Raw genomic sequence first — 20,114 nt, forward strand, 5'->3', positions numbered from 1 at the left:
AATTCCCACCATGGTGCTAGTATCTGCGTTGGTGTCTGCCTGGCAGAGATGGTGTGAAGCTGGTGAGTGGATTTCCTCTGGGCCCTCAGATGTGAGAAGGGGCCCCTCTGCCTCCTCCTCCCGGCCCTGCCCCGGTGATGCTGAAAGGAAGAACAAGGACATTTGATTAGTTACAGTACAGATAATGTCAATGTGCATCCCTGTCCCCCAGATCATTATGCGCTCATCTTTCCATAATCAATGGTCAACCTGTGTTGCAAACTTCAATCACTGAACATTCAGCACTGCCATGGCTGCTGGGACACACATGGTGACCTCAGTGCTCGGCAAACATACCTCCCCGCGGCACCCCAGCCTCACTGCCACTGGTGGACCTGGGCGCATGGCGCCTCTCCCGATCCATGGCCTGCTGTTCAAAAGGAGTCAAGATGGCCAACTGGGCCTGGCCTCCGCCAGTCCGCATCCGCTCTGCGGAATTGTGCGCAGTCTTCTCCTGAAAAGGAAAGAGGAGCACTGATTAGTCCACCCTGTACCTGGGTTCCCATCACATCCCTGCCACCCCAGCCGGAGTGGGACATTGCAGGACTCCAGTGATTCGTCACCCGCAGTTGCCGCACACTCACACCAAGAAGCCAGGGCTGACCCCCACCATTGCCCAAATGCTGCCTCCATCACATTTGGCACCACACGGTCTAACCTTGCAAAGCAAGGAGCCACAGGCACGTGGAATGCCAAGGGCAGCAGATGGATCGGTGCCCCGCCATCTGGAAGCTCCCCTTCCAGCATGTTAGCACCCTGACTTTGACATGCTTCACTATTCCAGCACTGCATCTAGGTGCAGATCCTTGAATTTCCCCTCAATTCTATACCCTGGGCGTCAGTGTCACACATGCTGCGGGTGCAGAACCAATCCTAGCTCAAACCTCTCAGGGTGAACTAGGCATGGGCAATATCTGCTGACCCACCCAGCAAGGGGTACATGCCGTGAAGGATTCAATGCTGTAACTGCACTCAGAGTTGGGGGGTTGGGGGGGAGGGACGTGCTTTGGGGGAAAGGTCGCCGGCTGCATTAAGCGACCTCAGCCAACATGGTACTCCCCCTTCCCGAGCGCAGTTGAATCTTTTGCAGCACTGGACCCATGTGCATCACACCACATCATGGGAGCTTACACTCTCAGCCACCTCCTCCCATGCACGTTTGGTCAGGTGGGGAGGCCTCCGCCTCCTGTGCCTCGGAAGCAGGACCTCCCGCCGCGTTGTCACCTCCTCCAAACCGGCAGCCAGGCACTCATCCGAAAACCGAGGGGCATGCTGCCCCGCTGCCCTACCCTCTGACCTGGCCTGCTCACCAGAAGCCCTCTGGTGAGCCCTTCTACCAGCCATTGTGAGCAGCCTTGCAAAGGCTGCCAGCGCTTCATTTAAACAGGCCGCCAGGTCGCCAATGGACCCGACAGTCAGTGCACGCCCGCCGCCACCCGCCCACTCCCGCTATCCTCGGGAGTTGAGAAATACTCTGGGGGGGCCTTAATTGGTCCGCCTGTGTTAAATGGCAGCACGGAACTGATCATGGATTGGGTCCGCACCCTCCCCCACCCGCCCAACATCGGGAAAATTCTCCCCCATGTTTCAGGTCCAACATGACTCTTCTTGGGAAACAAGAATGTTAATATTTAATGTTTCAGTGGCTAGAGACAGAGAGATGGAATACAAGTGGAAGGCAATATTACTATAAAATGTATAAAATGAGAATGCAGTCATTTGTGGTTAACATATAGCAGTTGCGCTTGATTGGGGAATTTTTGAAAGGATACTGGGAATAATAGTTGTTATGAGTAGTTCTATAGAGGGTTTGAGTGACGCTGTCCAGTCTGAAGCCTGAGGATTTTCCGTGTGTATGCATGTGTGCACGCACCTGTACATGTGTGTGCGTGCATGCATGCACCTGTGCATGTATGTGTGCGTGTGTACACGCACCTGTGCATGTGCGCATGCATGTGCGTGTGTGTGTATTCATGTCTGTATGAGTGTATGTCTCCAGAGGTTAAGTCAGTGGCAGAGTCAGACCACACACCGTCCCATGGCGTGTTCTTACTTTTAATACATCTGCATGCCATGAATACTCATTATATTAAAACTTTATGAAATTGAGTCCTATCTTTAAGAGTAGAGGCACACAGGAACCTTGTGGCACCCAGTTCACATTTGTTTAAAAGTGGCAGGCAACAGTCATGTTTGTGAAGTTGCATCTGAAGCCAGCGGTTTGAATTCTGCGGCACAAGAGCAGGAGAATGGCAGCTTGTATGGAGGCTTGGGACTGGCTGTGGTGTGTCCGCAATGGGGGCTGTGTGGTGTGGGGTCAGGGGGCATGAGGAATGACCCAAGGAAGGACAGAGGGTGGGGCTGGGGGCATGGGGGATTTAGGCCGGAAAAGCCTGGCATTCTGGATGTGTTGGGGGGTGGTGACGATAGTCATTCAAGGTAAGAAAATGGGAAACCTAATGGGTGGGGTCAGTACTGTCCACATGTGGGTCCATATGAGGGTATTGGCTCACAGTTGGATCATTTACAGTCACAGGGGAAGGTCGAGTCAGTATGGGTGCAAGTCCAATATGAAGTTGGGATAATTGAATGGATCTAACAAAAACTCTAAGGTTGATGCAAAGAGGGCCTAGGATCAAAGGCGGAGTGTCGATGGGGATGGGTGTAGGCTAAGTGGAGAGAGATGGCATTTCCAGTTCAAGGATGACAGGGTCCAGGGTAATGGGGAGAGGTTGATGAGGTATAAAGGGAAGGTGCATAGTGATGTTGTGAGGGACAAAGCTGGTGGAGACAAGCGTGAAGGTGACAGGAGAAGGGTGGAGGGTAATGGCTTCTAACACTAACCTTACAATTCCCATTTTTACCAAGCACATGTGGGTTTCAGGCTTGGAGATCGAAGTGGGAGGAGCCAGGTGTATGGTGGGTGGAGTTTTGGTGATAGACAATGGAAGGTTTTAAAATCTCATTGCTCATCAGTTCTATGGGCGAAATCCATGGACACACATGTTCTCACCTCATTGTCTGCCTTCTTCACACAGTTCAGTTGCTGGAATACCTTTTGGTATCATACACCCAATATTTTTGCACTCTCGGGAACAAGAGCAAAGGGTGTGACAAAGGAGGGCTCTTGCCAGCAGCAGGCAGCACCAGAGGAGGCGACTAGTCAGGATGCAGCCATCCAGATAACTCATCATAGAGGACAGGCACTGGCACATTATCATATCTTCAGGATGAGAACTAACTACCTGCAGGTGCTGGAGAGGCAATGCCAGGGATGCCTGAGGCTGTCCTGGGAAGTGGTCACTGAAATATATGGGATTGTGCAGCAAGACTGCAGCCATGCGGATTTGGTGGGAACCCCATGCCAGTGGCCTGAAAGGTGACTGCAGTGCTCAACGTTTTTGCCACCGGTCCCTTCCAGCACTCCACAGGCAACATATGTGGCACATCACGGGCTTCCACTTAAGGGTGCATAAAGGAGGTAACCAATGCCCTCTTCCATCATGCAAATTGAATTCATCAGTTACTCCGCTGATGAGGAGAGCCAGGCGGCAAAGGCATTGAGCTTTGGGGTGATCGCTCATTTCCCTAGATTGCAAGGGGTCTGCAGGTGAGCTGCAGGAACAGCCAGCCACTTGGAAATATAGCATGATGATAATGGAAACCTGGCTGAAAGAAGGGCAGGACTGGATGTCCAGGAAAGATAGGGAAGAAAGGAATGGAGGAGGGGGTAACGGTATTGATTTAGGATAGCATTGCAGTGCTGGAGAGAAAGGATGTCCTGGAGGGATGAAGGACAGAATCTATTTGGCTAGAGCTAAGGAACAAAAATGGTGCAATTACATTGCTTGGTGTAGTCTACAGGCTACCAACTTATTGGGAAAGATATAGAGGAGCAAATGTGCAAGGAAATTACAGAGAAGTGCTAAATTATAGAATAGTTACAATGGGACCGGGATAGTAATTGTGTGAAGGGCAGAGAGGGGCAAGAGTTCCTAGAATATGTTCAGGAGAATTTTCTACATCAATATGTTTCCAGTCCAATGAGAAAGGAAGCATTGCTAGACCTGGTTCTTGGGAATGAGGCGGGCCTTGTGGATCAAGTGTCAGTATGGGAATACTTGGAGGACAATGATCATTGTAACAAAATGTTTAGGTTGGCTATAGAAAAGGACAAGGAGCAAGCCAGAGTAAGAATAATTAACTGGAGGAAAGCCAACTTCAATGGGGTGAGAACAGATCTGGCACAAATGAATTGGAATCAAAAATTTGCAGGCAAAACTATAACTGAACAATGGGCTGCCTTTAAAGAGGTGACAGTTCGGGTATAGTCAAGGTATATTCCCATGAGAGGATTAGGTAGGGGAAACAAATCCAGAGCTCCCTGGATGATGAACGAGATAGAGAGAAAGATGAAGCAGAAAAAGGGTGATTAGGACAGATGTCAGGTGTCAATTGAGAATCAGGATCAATTTAGAAGGTTCAGAGCAGAATTGAAAAAAACAAATAAGAAAAGCAAAGAGTGAGTATGAGATGAGACTGGCAACTAACGTAAAAGGGAATCCTTTTGATTGGCATATAAATAGTAAAATGGTGGTAAAAAGAAGAGAGGGGCCGATTAGAAACTTAAAAGGGTATTTAAGCATGGAGGCAGAAGGCATGGTTGAAGTATTAAATGAATATTTTGCATCTGTCTTTACCAAGAAGAAGATGCTGCTGAAGTCATGATGAAAGAGGAGGTGGTTGAGATACTTAGTGGGTTAAAAATTGACAGACAGGAGGCTTTAGAAAGGCTGGCTGTACTTAAAGTTGATAAGTCAACAGGATCAAATGAGATGCATCCAAGGATACTGAGAGAAGTAAGGGTGGGAATTACAGAGTCACTGGCCATAATTTTCCAATCCTCCTTAGATATAGGGATGATGGTTCCAGTGGACTGGAGAATTGCCTTGTTTCAAAAGGGTGTAAAGATAATCCCAATAATTACAGGCCAGTCAGTTTACCTCAGTGCTGGGAAGGCTTTTGGAAATGGAACAAAACCAGCACACCCCTGGACAGACATAGGTTAATTAAGGAAAGCCAGCATGGATTTGTTATGGGAAAATTATGTTTAACTAACTTGCTTGAGTTTTCTGATGAGGTAAAAGAGGGGGTAGATGAGGGTGATACAGTTGTGGCATATGTGGACTTCCAAAATACATTTGATAAAGCACCACAGAACAGATTTGTGAGCAAAGTTAGAGCCCATGGAATGAAAAGGGCAGTAGCAGCATGGATATAAAATTGGCTAAGTGACAGGAAACAGAGAGTAGTGGTGAACAGTTGTTTTACAGAGTGGAGGAAGGTTTGTAGTGGCGTTCCCCAGGGACTGGTGTTCAGGCCTTTGCTCTTCTTGATATATGTTAATGACCTTTAGTTTATCAGGGCACAATTTCAAAATTTGCAGTTGACGCTAAACTTGGAAGTGTTGTGAACTGTGAGGACAATAGTGTTGAACTTCAAAAGGACTTAGACATGATGGCTGAATGGGCAGACAGGTGATAGATAAAACTTAATACAGAGATGTGTGAAATTCTTCATTTTGGTGGGAAGAACAGGGAGAGACAATATAAAAAAGAGGGAACAATTCTAAAGGGGTGCAGGAGCAGAGAGACCTGGGTGTGTATGTGCACAAATCATTGAAAGTGGCAGGGCAGGTTGAGCAAACAGTTAATAAAGCATATGGGATCCAGGATTTTATAAATAGGGATATAGAGCACAAACGCAAGGAAGTTATGATAAACTTGTATAAAACACTGGATTGGCCTCAACTGGACTATTGTGCCCAGTCCTTACATCAGTATAAGGTACTTAGCAAAAGAAGCAATGGCAACACAAGGAAAAACTCTTTCACGCAACGAGTGGTTAAAATCTGAAGTGCATTGCCAGAGAGTGTGGTGGAAGCAGATTCAATCGTGGCTTTCAAAAGATACTTGAATTATTTTCTGAAGAGGACTAATTTGCAGGACTATAGAGAAAAGGCAGGGAAGTGACAGGAGGTAAATTGCAGAGAACTGGCACAGACACAATGGGCTGAATTGCCTCAATCTGTGCTGTAACAATTCTATGATTCTATAATTCAACACACTCCTGTCTGGTCTCCACATTCTACCCTCCATAAACTTACAGTCATTCAAATCTCTGCTGCCCATGTCTTAACTCGCACCAAGGTCTGTTCACCTATCACCCCTGTGCTCGCTGACCTACATTATCTCCTGAACGAGCAACATCTTGATTTTAAAATTCTCATCCTTGTTTTCAAGTTTCGGTTTCCCTGTAATGTCCTTCAGTGCCACAATCCTCCGAGATATCTGTGCTTCTCTAAGTTTGGCCTCTTGTGCATTCCGGATTTTAATCACTCCGCCATTGGTGGCTGTGCCTCGGGTTACCTTGGCTCCAGACTCTGGAATTCCCTTCTGACACTCCTCTGCTCTCTACCTTGCTTTCCTCCTTTAACCCACTGCTTAAAATCTACCTATTTGTCCAAACCTAATGTGTCTCAGAGGCATATTTTGTTGTATAATGCTCCTGTGAAGCACCTTGGGACATTTTATTGCATTAAAGGGTTATATAAATACAAGCTGTTGTTGTAGTAATTGCGTGGGTGAGTGTGGGTGGCTGGACCACATCAGGTGCAATCAGACAACATTCCCCTCTGTGAATACAGCTCATTACATCAGCATCATCCTGGAGGGCAAAGAGAAAGCCTGGCTTGTTTTCTCTACTACCAACACACCTCCTGAAACTCCTCTGCCCTGCCCTCTCCACCGTCAGCTCCCAACAATTGTAAGGCATTCATAGATTTGTCACACCGACACTGAAACATGCACACATACACAATTTATGAGAGAGAGAGAGAGAGAGAGATGCACTCACAGACACATGAATGTGCTTGTGTCCTTCAATGTAACAGCCGGTTGAAGATCTTATACAATGTTTTCAGTGAAACAGTGATTCAAGGGGAGCAGTGCAATTGGATTGTGATGTGCCTGAAAAAATGTATCATTGCTGTTTGATTCAAGGACTTCAATTGGTCACGGATTTTGATGGCTACTCAGTGTATTGAGGGCAGAGGATCCAGACCACGCATGTCCAAAGGCTTTTATTAGCACAGTCATTCCCAAATTGGGGTCCGCAGAGACCTTCTAGGAGGTCTGAACGTAAGGCCAGCCTTATGGGTGGGCGAGGAGAACAGCTGCCCAGGTACTGTGGCCAAGAGTAAGCAAGTCAGCAGTGACCATAGGTGTGCTCTGCTCTCCTCACACTCTACTGTCCTCATGCTCTGCTTTCCCCCTGTTGCTGCTCTCTTCTGCTCCTGCTCTCCCCTGCTCTCCCCCTGCTTTCTCTGTGCTCTTCTCTGCTCCTGCTCTCCCTTGCTCCTGCTCTCCCCTGCTCCTGCTCTCCCCTGCTCCTGCTCTCCCTTGCTCCTGCTCTCCACTGTTCCTGCTCTCCCCTGCTCCTGCTCTCCACTGTTCCTGCTCTCCCTTGCTCCTGCTCTCCACTGCTCCTGCTCTCCCCTGTTCCTGCTCTCCCCTGCTCCTGCTCTCCCTTGCTCCTGCTCTCCCCTGTTCCTGCTCTCCCTTGTTCCTGCTCTCCCTTGCTCCTGCTCTCCACTGTTCCTGCTCTCCCCTGCTCCTGCTCTCCCCTGCTCCTGCTCTCCGCTGCTCCTGCTCTCCCCTGCTCCTGCTCTCCCCTGCTCCTGCTCTCCCCTGCTCCTGCTCTCCGCTGCTCCTGCTCTCCCTTCCTCCTGCTCTCCCCTCCTCCTGCTCTCCACTGTTGCTGCTCTCCCCCTGCTCCTGTTCTCCCCCTCCTCCCGTTCTCCCCTGCTCCTGCCCTCCCCTGCTCCTGCTCTCCCTTGCTCCTGCTCTCCCTGCTCCTGCCCTCCCCTGCCCCTGCCCCTGCCCTCCCCTGCTCCTGCCCTCCCCTGCTCCTGCCCTCCCCTGCTCCTGCCCTCCCCTGCTCCTGCCCTCCCCCCCCATCCCCCCCTCCCCCACCCCTCCCCCTCCCCCTCCCCCCCTTCCCCTCTCCCCCCTCCCCCCTCCCCTCCCCTCCCCCCCTCCCCCCTCCCCTCCCCTCCCCCCTCCCCTCCCCTCCCCCCTCCCCCTCTCCCCCCTCTCCCCCCTCCCCCCCCCTCCCCCCCTCCCCCCCCCACTCCTGCTCTCCTCTGCTCCTGCTCTCCCCCGTTCCTGCTCTCCCCTGACCCTGCTCTCCCCCTGTTCTCCCCCTGCTCCTCTTATACTCTTCTCATGATCTGCTCTACTCATGGTCCTCCCTTCTCCATGCCCCTAGCATGAATGGACAAATTTTGCAGTAAGAAGCAATCCCACACATCTCATTCATAACTGTAAGTTACATACCAGCTTTCTTGATTGCATTATTAAAACACTCTTTATATGCTTTCGTATTATGAGTATGATGTTGTATTATAATTTAGGTCGTATTGGAGAGTCTGTGATTGCTAATCCATTTGAAAAGGAGTCCCTCAATCAACAAGGTTTGAGAACCACAGTCTGAGCACATCATCTAGAACAAATGCAACACAAAATACTAAATTAATCCACAGGTTCTGCAAATCTGAAATATAAACAGAAATGCTGCAAACGCTTAACAGGTCAGACAACAACTTTGGAGAGAGGTGGTTAGTTTTAAAATTCTCACTCTTATATTCTAATCCCTCCATGACCTATCTCTGTAATTTTCTCCAACCCCTTAACCCTCTGAGATATTTCTGCCCTCTAACTGTGGCCTCTTGAGCACCCTTGACTTGCTTTATTCCATCATTGGTGGCTATGCCTTCAAATACCATGGCTTCAAGCTCTGGAATTCCCTCCCTAAACTTCTCCACATGTCTTCCTCTCTGTAAGACACTCCATAAAACCTACCTCTTTGACCAAGCCTTTGGTCACCTGTTCAAATATCCCCTTATGTGACTCAGTGTTAACTTTTGTTTGATAATGCTCCTGTGAGGTGCCTGGAAATGATTTGCTCTGTTAAAGAATCAATGTAAAAGCAGGTTGTTGTTGAACTGCCTACAAGGATGAACAGACACATGGGCCAGGATTTTCCCCTCAGCGATTTGGGGGCGGGGCCCGGTCGCCGAGGGGAAAATGACACGGGATGACGACAGGAGGAACCCCCGACGCCATCCTGGGCCATTTAAATTTTTAGGAAGGCGGGCAGATAGCGAAATCAGCTGTCCACCCGCCGACCTGTCAATGGCCAATTGGGGCCATTGACAGGCTAGTTAAAGTACTTAAAGACCTGCCCGGTCAACCTTAAGGCTTCTGATTATTCATTAAACTTCATCCACCGGTGGGATGAAGTTTCATGTCCGTTTTGAACGAAAATAATAAAGTTTATGTGTTCTTTTTTAACATGCCCCATCTCGTGTGACATTGTCACATGAGGGGGACATGTTAATAATTTTTTATTGTTTCTATTTTTAAAGTTTTTTCCAATGTCACTATTCTCCCTGAGACAGGACTTTGCCTCCGGGAGAAGTGCGTTCTTTCGCGCGCATGCGTGAAAGAGCGCACTTTGACAGCTGGGGAATCCCTCCCCCCTCTTCCTGTCCGGGATGCCGCTGGACAGGCCTTAATTGGCCCGCCCACTTAAAATGGCAGCAGGCCCTGTTTCAGTGGCGGGGGTCAGCTGCCCGCCCGCTGACAAGCCGGTGGGGCCCGCCCGCCATCCAAGGGCAAGATTCTGCCCATGGTGAGGGAGGGAGGAAGGAAGGAAACCTATGATCAAGTGGAGAGCAAGGGATGATTAAGACAAGAGGAATAATGTGTAGGGCTATGGGGAGAAGTAGGGGAGTGGCACTGGGTGAATTGCAGAGACATGATGGGCTGAATGGCCTCCTCTTGCTGTAACCATTCTGAGTCTATATGAAATTAAGTGGAAAAAAAGACAAAAGAAGTCAATGAATGAGTGACATAAAGAGATAATGCTTTTTTCTAAGATTCAGAGGATGTGTGAATGGTCCCAGCAAAAGAGCAGAAGGGAAGAATGGAAATCTGACAAAGCGTAGAAGACCCCCCCCTGGCCCGGGAGTGCTCTGGAAGAAAATTCAGATAACACTAGGAGTGCAGACTATCCTGCCAGTGGAGTAGCCCATTCCCATTTCCATTTCCATTCCCATTCCAAGCACCAGCTCATAATCTGTCCATTACCAGAGGCACTGGCGCATCTATTTATAGGCTGTCCTTTTCCCTGTGCACACCCAATTCCCCAAATTACTTCCTGTATGTATGACTATTTAAGGAAATCCTTCTCTCTTCTACCAAGATGGAAGGTGGATAGCTGAGAAGGTTAAACCAGGTTCATTTTTTCATATTGAAGATAGTTCAGATAGTAGAGGATATCAGTTTAAAATTCAGAATTAGGAGTCTATGGTGAATTAAACAACAACTGTTCAGTTTGTGTCTTCTCTTAGTCTCTCTCTCTCCCTCTCTATCTCTGAGAATCTGTAAAAAATTTACAAATGTCAGTCAGCCATTTTAGGTTTGTTCATGGTGGCCATTTTACGTGAGCACAGCATTGAGACATTTATGAAAGAGTTGACTCCTCAGTAAGGTAATGTTAGTACTTTAAATGTGACAGAGACACAGCTATGCAAACACAAACGAGTGTTGTGCTCCCTGGAATTTCGAAGGATTGGGGACGATTTGATCAAAATTTTCAGGACAACAATGGAAACTGATAGGGTAGATAGAGAGAAAGGTCTCTTGCTGGTTGTGGAGTCTAGGACCAGGACCATAGTTTAAAAATCTAACAACAGTCTGAAACCCTTTCGAGAGTGAAATTAAGAAACACTTGTGGACACAAAGGGTGAGAGAAGTTTGGAACTATCTTCTTTAAATGACCCCTCCCTATCTCCTCCAGTCCCACATCCTCCGATATCCGTTTTCCTTTAATTCTGGCTCCCTGAGCATCCCCAATTTTTATCATTTCACCATTGGTGGCTGTGCCTTCACTGACCTGGGCTCTAACCTTGGAATTCCTTCCCTAAACCTCTCCCTCTCCTCCATTAAGCTTCTAGAAACAATTACTCGGGATAGAATTAATAGTCACATGGAAAACTGTGCGCTAATTCAGAAGAGCCAGCATGGAATTCTTAAGGGAAAATCGTCTTTAACTAACTTGCTGGAGTTTTTTGAAGAGGAAGCAGAGGATTGATAAGGGTAATGCTGTTGATGTGGTGTACATAGATTTCCAAAAGGCATTCAATACAGTACTGCACAACAGACTTGTGAGAAAAGTTGTAGCTCATGAAATAAAAGGGACTGTAGCAACATGGATACACAATTGGTTGAGTAATAGGAAACAGTGAGTAATGGTCAATGGATATTTTTTTCAGGTTGGAGGAAGGTTTGTAGTGGAGTTCTCCGGGGTTCGGTATTAGGACCTTTGCTATTCCTGGTATATATTAATGATCTAGATCTTGGTGTGCGGGGCACAATTTCAAAGTTTGTGGATGATACAAAACTTGGAAGTATTGTAAACTGTGAGGAGGACAGTATAGAACTTCAAAAGGACATGGACAAGTTGGTGGAGTGGGAAGATAGGTGGCAGATGAAGTTCAATGTGGAGAAGTGTGAGGTGATTCATTTTGGTAGGAAGAACATGGAGAGACAATATAAAATAAGGGATTCAACTCTAAAGGGTGTGCAGGAGCAGAGGGGCCTGGGTGTATATGTGCATAAGTCTTTAAAGGTGGCAGGACAGGTGGAGAGAGCAGTTAATAATGCATACAGTATCCAAGCTTTATTAATAAGGGCATAGAGTAGATAGGGAGAAACTGTTCCCTCTCATAAGAGGATCGAGAACGAGAGGGCACAGATTTAAAGTCATTTGCAAAAGAAGCAAATGCAATGTGAGAAAAAACTTCTTCACACAGTGAGTGGTTTGTGTCTGAAATGCACTGCCTGGAAGTGCAGTGGAGGTAGGTTCAATCAAGGCATTCAAGAGGGCATTGGATGATTGTTTCTATTTAAATAATGTGCAGGGTTTACAGGGAGAAGGCAGGAGAATGACACTGGGTCATAATGCTCATTTAGACTGGGCCAAATGGCCTCCTTCTGCACCTTAACAATTCTGTGATTCTGTGAACTAACAAAGAAAACACCCAAAGTGCTTCACAGAGGTGTAATCATAAAAAATGGATGCCAATCCAAAGTGGAAGATATTAGGTGTGGCGAACTATTTCACAAAATTTGATAGAAAATAAGTTACCAGTCTTTGTCATCGGCTGTCCCACGATTCGAGGGTGACGTCCACTCAGGGTCGAGAGTTTCTGCCATGGGTCTTCATGTGACTGAACGGGTCAATTCTCGACCCACAGATCTTTGGGCACATGGGGCAGGACGTTTCACGAGATAGTGGGAACCGGAGTGCAGGATTTGCTTCCTTTTCTTTCTTCCTCTGCCGCCGCTCTGCTCATCATTAAAATGTTGTGACACAAAGCGTGATGCAGCTTGATGGACAAGTTGTCATCATTTTGAACAATTGGTAGCAAGCTGCTCCCAGTCATTAAGGTCAATCCTGCCCTGCTTCAGGGAGAGCTTCAGAGTGTTTTTGAAGCATTTTCTTTGTCCTCCCCTGGAATACTGGCCATGTGAGAGTTGAGAGAGCGGGATCTGGTGGAGAGACTGTTTTCAACCGTCTGGATATTGTGTCCAGTCCATTGAAATTGATTTTGCAGGAGTTTTCCTTAAATGCTTGTGAAAATAGTTTTAAGAAGGACACTAGGGTTTCTTCAACAGTCCTCCCATTGGATCTGGAGGATGCAGCGGAGGCACTGTAGATGGAATTTCTCTGGCACTCCTGTATGTCACTGATATACAGTCCAGATTTCACTGCAGTACAAGAGTGTGGGAATGACAACTGTTCTGTACACTAGGGCTTTTGTTGGTAAGATCTTGGAAGTAACCAGCAGAATGGTTTCACCAGACAGCTGAATATATTTTTGGGAAAGAAGGTTGAGGAGATGGTAAGAAGGAAGGGAAGGGTTGACATCGCTTGAAAAAAGGTGGATTTGTTGGGCAAAGGGACTTTTCACCTCTAATGTCAGCATGGCCAAGTGGTTGTAATCTCATTACTGAGTCATAAAGTAACTGGATCAAAGCGCACACCAAAGATTCAAACAAATAATCCAGGCTGACATGAGTGCAACAGCAAGGATACTTCAGTTTTCAGACAAGATATTAAACAAGATGTTAAACACAGCTCCTGTCTTCTTGAAACATAAAAGCTTCCCATGGCACAATTCAATGAAGTGCAGGAGAGTTCTCCCTAATGCCCTGTCCAATATTTATTCCTCGATCAACATTTCCAAATCCAGGTTATCTTGTCATTTATCTCATCGTTGTCCATGGGATCTTGCTGTGTGCAAATTAGCTGCTGTGTTTCCGGCTTTACAACAGTGATTACATTTCAAAATGCACTTCATTGGCTGTAAAGAGCTTTATGACACCCTGGGGATGTAAAAGGCGCTATAAAAATGTAATTTTATTTGCCACACTCTCAAACTTCCTGTGTTCCTAATTCTTCCCCATTCAGGGGAAAACATTTCTATTCAAACTTTATTTCACTGCTGAAGAGTTTGCTATCTGTGTTGATTCTGTGAGCAAAAGGTTTGTCTTTGTCAAAATAAATTAAGTACAGTAGTTTTAAAATGTGACATTGAGGCAATAGTTCATGGAGACTAATGGAGTACACTTGTCAGCAGAATGCATTCAACTCTGCCATCTCGCTTGTAGAGTGGGATCTGATGCAACTTCTATTTCTAATGTTGGTGTTATAACATGAACTCATAATTCACTGCTTTCACACAAGGTCATTGCAAAGGTACAAAGCAGCTTCCTTAAATCTTTGTTGGTTTAGAAAATAGACACTGAAAAATCACCCCACCCTCCCCCTCCAAATAATGAACCCATTGTATTCTCGGGAGTGAGTTAAAAGCTGGAATCTAATCAATGGTTTTGGATAATTTATATCCAAAAAATTGAGATATAGGCTGGAATCAAATCAAATAGTTTATACATAAAATAATACATACCCGAGAATGAGTTACAGGCTGGAATCTAATCGAGGGGTTCGAGTGATTTATATATAGAATAACAGATACTCATGAGTGAGTTACAGGTTGGGAATCTAATGGAGAGTGTTGGGTGCTTTATATATAGAATACCAGACACCTAGGAGTGACTTACACTTTTTCTGATAAGTCACATTAATTCTCTGCCTCACTCCCACTCTGACCTCTGTCCTTGGCCTCCCACACTGTTCCAATGAATTTCAACCTAAACTTGAGAAACACACCTCACCTTTCAATTAAGCAGCCTTCTGAACGCAACACTGAGTTCAACAATTTCAAATTATAATCTCTACTTTCATTTTTTGTTCGTTTATCTTTGGATGGCAGCTGTTGGTTGATTCTGCGTTTTCCCATTAACACCACCTCGAGATATATCCATTGTTTCTTTAATTGTCCCACTACTATCCCCTTTTGCAACTCACCATCATCTGTTTGTCATTTAATCTCTCCATCCTGTCCGCCCTGTCACAGGGTTTCCCTTTATTATTTTCCTCTCTCCTTGCCTTTCCCTGCCTCTGTACTTGCTGACATTTTCTAGTTCAGATGAAAGGTCACAGATCTGAAACGTTAACTTTGTTTCTCTCTCCACAGGCGCTGCCAGACCTGCTGAGTATTTCCAGCATTCTCTGTTTTCATTTCAGATTTCCAGTACCTGCAATATTCTGCATTTGTGTAAAGCTGCATTGGTGTTTTATCTACAGAGTCCACTAGTCTGATCCCATCTTCATCACTCGCTAACTACATCCTTCATCTTTTTCAAGCAACTAACTAACCTCCTTACTTCCACAATAGTCAGAAACACAGAATATTCTAAATTCCAACCACTTTCTATGTCTGATGAGTCAGTTTGCAACATTGACAATTCTATTTGACCCTATGCTTAGCTTCTGACTCCATGGGGTGGGATTTTACAGACCCGCCAAGGTCAATAGACTTTTGAACAGCTTGCCGCATTTTACAGCCCCGCCCCCACCGTGCCGGAGATGTAAAATTCCGCCCCATATCCTCTACACCACCAACGCCAATAACTTCCACCTCCTTAAATTTGAACCTTACTGTTACTATCTCACCAACCAATGAAAACAGCAGAGCACTATTTACCATGTTGTAACCTTCCATTATATTGAAGGCCTTTGTCAGAGTTGTGCTGATTCTTCCCTGTCTCAGCAAATGGCTCTAATTTCTCAAATCTGTCTTCATAAGTGAAATGGTTCAATCCTGCTATCACCCTTGTCAGTAGAGAACTTGTCCATGGGCCTTTAGTGTGTTGTTGTCTCAGCTGAGGGTCACAATCTGATACCTGTAACACTGTGCCGCCAATTCCCTGCTCTTGGTCTCCTTCACTGTTAGTAATGGAACATAATGGAAGTGTGGCTATCTCAGCATCCCAAGCAATAGCAAAAACACTCTATTAAGACTAATGGGTATAAACAAGAGCTTCCATCATCACTATTGCCTGCCTCCAATCCTTTGCTCGAGCCCACTCTCACCATCTATCCCTGACCCTCCCTCTCTCTCTCTCTCTCTCCCCCCTCTTCTACCCCTGCCTTTCTGTGGTAATCTGATGTGTAATATACCTTTAAAAAGAATGTTACAATAGATCACATGACCTTATTATCCAATGACAGAGTAGCGCAAGCTACCTAAGTAGTCTGTTGTCAGTAGTCTGTAGTGAGTAGTCTAGGGTAAGAGTCTGTGATGTAGAGACAGGTTTTGAGTTGTAAGCACACAAGTGTAGCTGCTGAGTTAATTTGTAAATAAATAGAATGCGTTCTCCCAAAGAACTGTCTGCTGAATGGCTATGTCTATGGTACCAACTCGGTCATCCCGAAACAAACCATTAGTCCGTCTAAACTAGTGACCAGGATCCAACAAACTAGTGACGAGGTGAAAAAAGCAAAAAAAGGCAAGGAAGGAAATCAAGTGATCCGAAATCAGGCCGTACCTCGCAAGGTAATTGTAAGTTGAATTTCCGTCCTAATCGTTGAAGCAGTCCCCTCGAAGCATGCCCAGTTTGGAAGAGTTAATCCTTTCGACCCAACAGTGGACAATTGGTCTCATTATGTTGAACGCTTCACGTTCTTTTTCCAAGTGGGGGAGGAGAAGAGGCATGCAATCCTCCTATCCACGTGTGGGAGTAAGACTTATGGATTTGATCCGAAGTTTAATGGCACCCAGTGCCCTGGATTCGAAAAGTTTTGATGATTTAGTGAACTTGGTGAAGAATCATTACCAGCCCAAGCCCTCGGTAATGATGCAAGGGTTCAAATTTAACTTAAAAAATAGAGCTCCGAAGGAGACATTTGCTTGTTATGTAGCAAGTCTGAAACAGTTAACAGAATATTGCGAGTTTGGTACATCTATAAATTAAATGCTTAGAGATCATTTGGTGTGCGGTACAAATGAAGTTTCAATTCAGAAGAGATTACTGTCTGAAACAAATTTGGATTTTCAGAAGGCGCAAGAAATAACACTGGCTATGGATGGTGCAGTGAGGGACTCAAAAGGGAGCGCAAAATGGCGCCGTCCTCCATATTGGGCAGGAAGCCCCAACGAAAAAGGACACGAAAATATACAGCTCTGATGAGAAGCAGGAAGTAGCCACCACTTGCAGACAAATAAAAAGAAATGATTTAGCAGTAAAAACATGGGATAATGGTAACAGAGGTGGAAGCAACCACCCTTGTAATGAAACAATGTTTTAAAAAATCAAATGTTTGCACTGTCATTGAAACTGAGACCTTATGAGGCATTGCAAGGATAGAATCAGGCAGACTTTCAATCAAAAGAAAAAAACCCATTGAGATTCATAACAAAGAAGAGCCTGAAGTAGCAGATTCAGATATTTATTCATTGTATAATTTAAAGGTTGGAAGAACAGAATCTGTCTATGTAACAGTGAGGGTGAATAATAGGCCTATCAGAATGAAGGTGGATACAGGAGCTTCCACTACAGCAATAGGTGAGCATACTTTTAAATACCTGAACCATGGGGAATGTAAATTAAATTTGGAAGGAATGAATGCCAAATTGAAAACTTACATGGAAGATGACATCAAAACCAAAGGCATAAGCAGGGTTACTGTACAGTACGGAAGTCAATCAGTGAAATTACCCTCGATGGTGGCAGCAGGTGAGGGGCCAAGTCTCCTTGGACCAAACTGACTGAAAGAAATTAAATTGGATTGGACTGAGATCTTCCGACTGAGAGCCAGTGGGCTACCTGAGCTATTACAAAAATACGCCTGTTTTCCAAGATGAACTCAGGAAGATCCAAGGGCTACAAGCAAAAATTCATGTGGACACAGATGCTACCCCCCGATTTATGAAGGCAAGACCAGTACCTTATGCAATGCGGGGAAAAAGGTAGACACCGAATGGGATAGATTAGAGAAACTGGGAGTGATACGACCTGTGCAGTTCTCAGAATGGGCAGCACCAATAGCCCCCGTACTTAAGCCTGACCAGAGTGTTCAAATTTGTGGAGACTACAAATTGACTGTCAATAAAATGGCTAAGTTGGACAGACATCCTATACCAAAAATTGAAGACCTGTATGCTAAGTTAGCAGGTGGGACTGCCTACACGAAGCTTGATATGAGCCATGCTTATCAACAATTGGAGTTAGAGAAGGCCTCCCAGAAGTTATTCCAATTAATACACACAAAGGGTTGTACCAATATACCCATTTGCCTTTTGGTGTATCCTCTGCATGCGCCATATTCCAGAGGAAAGAGAAAATTTACTGCAGGGATTGCCTCACGTTGTAGTTTATATGAATGACGTTCTGGTGACAGGGACTCACTGAAAAGGAGCATTTGGCAAAGCTGAAAAAAGTTTTGAAACATTTTTCACAGGTGTGTTTAAAAAAAGAAAAGTGCATGTTCCAAGCGAAAGAGGTAGCCTATTTAGGTCACAAGGTAGATTCACAGGGCCTCAACCCAGTTAAAGAAAAAGTGAGAGCCATTAGAGAGGTGCCAGGACCAAGGAACACCTCCGAGCTCAAATCATTCTTGGGGATGATCAATTACTATGGACGCTTTTTGCCTAATTTATCGACAGAACTGGCACCTTATATTACCTACTCAAGAAAAACCAATGTTGGCCTTGGCAAACACCACAGAAAGAAGCTTTCACAAAAATGAAACAACAGTTGCACTCATCCACCCTATTAGTACATTTTGACCAAAGGAAAGAGTTAGCTCTGACATGTGACACATCTCCTTATGGAGTGGGAGCAGTATTCTCCCATCGAACAGACGATGGCTCAGAACAACCTATTGGATATGTATCAAGAAAGCTCAACACAGCGGAAAAGGGGTACTCACAGATAGAAAAGGAAGGCTTGTCCATCATCTTTGGTGTCAAGAAATTTCACCAGCATGTACACGGTCATCATTTTACTATCGTTTCAGACCATAAGCCATTATTAGGATTGTTCAGCGAAGACAAGGCTATACCACCCTTAGCCTCAGCAAAAATAGAGAGAGGGGCATTGATCCAGGCAGTGTATGAGTATACTTCCATCCACAGGCCTGGAAATCAGATTGCAAACGCTGATGCACTTAGTTGTTTGCCTTTGAAAGAAAACGATGAGGGTGTCCCAGTTCCTCAAGAACTCATTTTATTATTGAACTTAGATTCATCACCAGTATGTGTGAGGCAGATCAGAGATTGGATAAGTCGAGACCCAGTCTTATCCAAAGTGCAAGAACAAGTTCTTCACGGTTGGTCACAAAAACAGAAATCTGATGAAATGAAACCATATTTTCACAGAAGATATGAGGTAACCAGCCAGGATGGCATCTTACTGTGGAGAGCTGGAATGATTGTTCCTCTAAAAGGATGAAAGCCTTTGTTAACTGAATTACATAGTGCACATCCAGATATTCCCTGAATGAAGACCACAGCACACAGCTATCTATGGTGGCCTGGAATGATGGAAAAATAGTGAGCTTAGTGAGAAGTTGTATGCAGTGTCAGCCAGTGCAAAAGTTACCTCCAACTGCTCTGTTACACTCATGGGAGTGGCCAGGAAGGCCACGGGTGCGATTACACATTGACTATGTGGGACCTTTTAGGGGAACAATGTTTCTCATTATTGTTAATGCTCACTCACAATGGATGGACGTATATGAAGTAAATTCACCAACATCTTCTACTACAATTGACAAGCTACGACAAAGTTTCGCCATCAATGGACTTTCAAAAGTGGTCGTATCAGACAATGGCATGGTATTTACGAGTGCTGAGTTTCAATAGTTTATCAGTCTCAACGGTATTACTCATGTAAAAACTTCACCGTACCACCCTCCTTCGAATGGACTGGCCGAGCGAGTGGTTCAAACACTCAAAAATTGTATGAAGAAATTAACCAGAGACTCCATAGCACCAAGTTAGCATGTTTTCTTTTCCATTATAGGACCACCCCTCACATGACAACAGGTGTCACACCTGCAGAATTATTGATGAAACGCCGTCTCAGGACAAGATTGATCTTAATAATGCCGAATTTATGGGGGAAGATGGAAAGGAGTCAGGGAAGCCAGAAAGTTGTGCATGATTGGCATAGTCATGACAGAAAGTTTAGCATAGAAGAGAAGGCATATGTGAAAAATCTTGCTGAAGGACCTAAGTGGTTATCAGGTGAATTAAGTGCAGTCACTGGACCTCTTTCTTACCACTTGAAAGTGGAAGACCGAGTCATACGGAGACATATAGATCATATGAGGAGAGAAACAAAGTATCAGGAGATGAATCTCCCAGTGTTCACGACTGCATCAACTTCTGTTTGGAAAACACCAGAAAAGCAGGTTCCTGACGGAACATCTGAAGCTGTAGAGCTGAGACATTCTACACACGTAAGGAAACCCCCAGAAAGACTGAATTTGTAAATTATTTACCTGTGTAATTGTAATTGTAACTGTAAAATATATTT

At 45.4% G+C, this 20,114-nt stretch overlaps 1 long non-coding RNA gene across 1 annotated transcript in view; it reads right to left on the reverse strand.

Moving 5' to 3' along the window:
• The window catches only part of LOC144689204 (uncharacterized), a 33,491-nt gene that overhangs the window by 3,278 nt on the left and 10,099 nt on the right, over nucleotides 1-20,114 (reverse strand). The window contains exon 2 of the long non-coding RNA XR_013578596.1: nucleotides 8,436-8,601. This is a non-coding gene — a long non-coding RNA (uncharacterized LOC144689204). The remainder of the gene's footprint in view (nucleotides 1-8,435; nucleotides 8,602-20,114) is intronic.

The sequence above is a fragment of the Cetorhinus maximus genome, chromosome 13 (assembly GCF_964194155.1).
Source record: "Cetorhinus maximus chromosome 13, sCetMax3.hap1.1, whole genome shotgun sequence".
NCBI classification, from domain to species: Eukaryota; Metazoa; Chordata; class Chondrichthyes; order Lamniformes; family Cetorhinidae; genus Cetorhinus; species Cetorhinus maximus.